Below are 5,000 nucleotides of genomic sequence, written 5' to 3'. Positions count from 1 at the left end.
CTATTATTACTACCTATCGTTTTTCTCTTCCTTCTCTCTCTCCTCCTCCTTCACATTTTTTTCTTTTCTTTATTTCCAATTATTTTCTTTTTTCTTCTTTTCATTCTCCTTGTTTTTCCTTTTCGCTTCTTTCACCTTCTGCTTCTCCTCCTTCTCTTACTCCTCCTTCCTCTTCTTGTTCCTTCTTCTCCTCCTTCTCCTCCTCTTCCTCCTCTCTGTCCTCCTCCTCAGCCTCCTGGTCCACCTGTTCTTCCTTTACCACTTCTTCATCTTCTCTTCCCATTTCTCTTAATTTCCCTCTTATCCTCCTCTCCTTCCTCCTCTTCCTCCTCCTCTCTCTTCTCTTCTCTTTACTTTTCTCCCCCTCCTATTCCCCCTCCACCTACTCCCTCTCATCTCCATTTACCATTCCTCCTCCGCCTCCCTCCTCCTCTCTCTCTCCTCCTCCTCCTCTGCCTACACCCTCTCCACATCCTTTTAGTCCTCTTCCTCCTCCTCCTTCTTTCTCATCCTCATCCCTCTTTCTCATCGTCCCTTCCTCCTCCTCCTCCTCTCCCTCTTCCTCTTCCTCCTCCTCTTTCTCCACTTCCTCCTCCTCATTCTCTTCCTCTTCCCCGTCCCAATTCTCCTCTTCCTCCTCCTCCTCCTCCTCTTACTTCTCCTCTTCCTCCTCTTACTTCTCCTCTTCTTTCTCCTCTTCGTCCTCCTTTTCCTTCTCCTTTTCCTCCTCCTTCTCCTCCTCTTCCGTCTTCTCTTCCTCATCCTCCTCCTCTTCCTCTTCCTTCTCCTCCTCCTCCTCCTCCTCCTCCTTCTCCTCCTCTTCCTCCTCTTTCTCATCCTTCTCCTCCTCCTCCTCCTCCTCCTCCTCCTCCTCCTCCTCCCCAAAACGGCCGTGACACGTACGGTTTCCAGGTGAAGGGGTCAATGTTTGGCGCAGTTGTTTATGGTGTAAAGCATTTTATGGATTTCATTTGATCCCGTACACACTAGAAGCCTTCACGGAAGCCCATTCTGTGCAGATCACTTCCTGTTTTTTTGTTTTGTTTCGTTCGCTTCCGTTCGTTCGCTCCGCGCCGTTCTTCTTTGTAAATGGCAGAAACCCAAAATAGTTTGCCCGCCAGCGGTGGAAGGTCGCGCCTTCGATGTCTGCTTGTATTTCTGTGATTTGCTGGAAATTCGCTATTGTTGGACTTCGACATCCGGTTCCTTGAGTGTTGCCCTTTTTTTTTTTTTTTTTTTTGAGGCGCTTAGAGGTAAGAGGACTTGGAAACGGGGATTGGAGGGGTAGCGGGGCTTTGAAGGGACTATTGGAGGGCAGAGGGAGGGCTTTGAAGGAGGAAAGGTCTTGTAGTTGGAGTGGAAGATACACTTAAGAACGCATCAGCCTCAAAATTAAACAACTGTTTTTGGGTCATATTGAGTATATACAATAGCATGTATTTGTTCCATGTACTAAGATGTGAAAAGTAAATAGAATGAAAAATGTGAATAAAGAACACACACACACACACACACACACACACACACACACACACACACACACACACACACACACACACACACACACACATATATATATATATATATATATATATTTAATATATTTATATATATATATATATATATATATATATATATATATATATGATATATATATAATATAATTTTCAAGTGGTCAACCATTAACTTAAGATTAATATTTTCATTGACCTCTTTTCTCTAAACTTTTAATCCGGCCCGAATCCCCAATAAAGGTCCGAGCGAAAATTTTGGGCTTATTTTCTTCTTACTGCGAGGCCATAAATTCAGAATTAAGCCCAATATATATATAAAAGCTAAAAGCCCGGCCACATGAAATAGGCTGCAAGTTACATTAGGCGACTGAAAGTTGCTTGTTATTGGCGTAGAGTTCTTGGGCGGAGCTCGTCTCCTCGGGGGAAACTTGGCTCGTGGGGCGGAAGTCTCCAGAAGTGTCCCAAGACATAAAGTCGAAGGAGAGAGGTTGCAGACTCTACCAGAAGCTCGGTGGAGTTCATGCGCACTTCGGAAGCTCCCTCCAGTATAGAGAACCTTCCTCTTCCTTAAATGTCGTGTTTTTCTCACGTTTTTATTTCTATTTGTTTATGTGGTTTGTGTAAATCGGGTTACTCATTAAGGAATGTGTCTTGGTCTGTTCATACTGCGTAAATCGAATATGTACATAAATGTATATGTATTTGTGCATATGTGTGTATATGTATGCATTTCCATGCATATGTATGTATGTATGTATGTACGTATGTATGTATGGTGAGCACTCTTACATAAGATACCAATGTTTATATATATATGTATAGGTATATATATATATATATATATATACATATATATACATATATATATATGTATGTATATTATATACATATATATATATATATACATATATATATATTATATATATACACACACATATATATATATATATATATATATATATATATATATATATATACATATATATATATATGACAGAATGAGTGGAAAGGGTGGTGAGGTAAACGCCAAAAAAACGTAGGAGTTTTTATTACTAACGTTTTGTCCTTAAGGGACTTCCTCAGAGTATACACTAAGAAAATATTTACAGCTTATATACTTCACTTTCCTTGCCCCGTTCCTCCCCTATTTACATCCTTCCTTCGCTCAGCTTCCCCTCGAACAAAGTCGCTAGTCAACTTTGATAATTTGATAAATCCTTCTACATGTTTATTGCAAGGTTTTGAAGCGATGTACGCTGCTTCGATCATTTTCTTAGCAAGAAAGAAAAATAATCAAAGTAGCCTATATACACTCATATATACATATATATATATATATATATATATATATATATATGTATATGTATATATATATATATAAATATACATATACATATGTATATACATATATATATATACATATATTATATATATACATATATATATATATATATGTGTGTATATATATATATACATAAATATAAATACATATACATATATATATGAATATATATATATATGTATATATATATATATATATATATATATATATATATATATATATATATATATATATATATATGAATATACCTCATCTGGGGTATTGGCTGCATGTTAGTGTGGCAAAGTAGCATGTAGTTGATACTTTAGGGTCTATATGGGACGCCTCTATGGACCAGAGCCACACATCATTTTGTCTGTGATAGAGGAAGTCTCTGTTCATAGAAAGTGATGACACTTTTATTATACTGCGACTGTCCCTCCCTCTCACCTTGCTACTGTCCTGTACCGTTTCTCTGATTATACATCTCTTTTTTTCGCCTACCCTGTGGTGGGGGAAAAGAATACTGCCATCAAGTCTTCCCACTTCAGTTGTACGAGACGACAAAAAAAACGGGACGGTGATAGGACTAGGAATCCTGCTACCTGTAGCCCCAAAGGGTATATTTCTAAAAAAAAGTAAAGGCATAAGAAATGGGTGGGAGTGGTTTCTATGGCTTTGGTATATGCATATATATATATATATATATATGTGTGTGTGTGTGTGTGTGTGTGTGTGTGTGTATAATGTGTATGCGTGTATACGTGTGCGTGTGCTTATGAGTGTGTGTGTGTGTGTGTGTGTGTGTGTGTGTGTGTGTGTGTGTGTGTGTGTGTGTGTGTGTGTGTGTGTGCGTGCGCGCGTGTGTGTCTGTCTATGCGCACGGGTGCGCGCGCGCGTTTTCTTTGTTAGGGGTGAGGGGACGTTGAAGAACAAGACTTGTTGGAGAGGTCTGTGAATGAGAGGAACTATGTTGAGGACTGAAAGTTGCGCTGAGGGTCACGTTTGAGTGTGCAGAGTTTAGGGTCTGTAGGTAAAGGCATAGAATTATCGTATATTTATGAGTATTAGCACATAGTTGTTATAATTATTTATATTTATTATTTATCTGTTTGTTTTTTATTTAACTTTACCTATTTATTTATTTACCTATTCTATTTATTATTATTTATATTTATACTGCTCTTAACAGCTTTTCACCTATTCCATATATCTGCAGTACCTCCCACGGTGCCTTCCTGTCCACCCTGTCGTGAGCCTTTTCCAAGTCCATAAAAACCCAAAAAACATCCTTATCTTTTTCTATAGCTTTCTCACACATCTATCTTACCACAAAAATCTGATCTACACATTCCCTACCTATCCTAAAACCACCAAAACATATTTTTATTACTTTCAAAATCTTCTGTCATACTCTTACCCCATTTCACATCTGCTCTCCTCTTTGCTTCCTTTATCTTATGCTTAACTTTCCTTCTTTTTACTTTGTACCTCTCATACGATTCCCTCGTCCTAATTTGTAGCCAATCTATGAATGCCTGCTTCTTCTCCTCTACACCCTTCTTTGCTTCCTCATTCCATCACTCACTACCCTTCCTTCTTTTTCCTCCCGCCCTCCTTGTTCCACACACCATCTTTGCACACCTTATGACTCCCTCCTTGAACCATCCCTATTCCTCCTCCACTCCTATTTCTACTCTATCCTTCACTCCCTCCCACTCCTCTCTCAGCTTCTTCTTATACTCATTCTCCTTTTCATTCTCATTTAAGCAGTTTACTCTAAGTACCTCCCTAGCTTCTGCCCTTTTCCTCTTTCTCCACCTATTCTCCACTCTCAATTTACCTTCCACCAGAAAATTATCTGATATTCCCCCACTCTCTCCCCTTAGAACATGTACATCCTTAACTCTTCCTACCATACTCCTGGTCACCACTATATAGTCCATTAACGCTCTATATGCCACCCTTCCATCCACCACCCTCTCCCATGTGTACTTATGCTTGATTTTCTTCCTAAACACTGTATTTGTTATCATCAACTCTCAAGACACATCTCCACCATCAATTCTTCACCACAATTTTTTACCTGGAACTCCATACTTCCCAATCACACCGTCTATTGGTTTGTTTCCTACCCTAGCATTAAGGTCTCCCAATACAATAAC

This window comes from Oratosquilla oratoria, chromosome 3, assembly GCF_046742065.1.
Source record: "Oratosquilla oratoria isolate Oo_2021 chromosome 3, ASM4674206v1, whole genome shotgun sequence".
Lineage (NCBI taxonomy): Eukaryota > Metazoa > Arthropoda > Malacostraca > Stomatopoda > Squillidae > Oratosquilla > Oratosquilla oratoria.
This window is presented reverse-complemented; position numbering follows the sequence as displayed.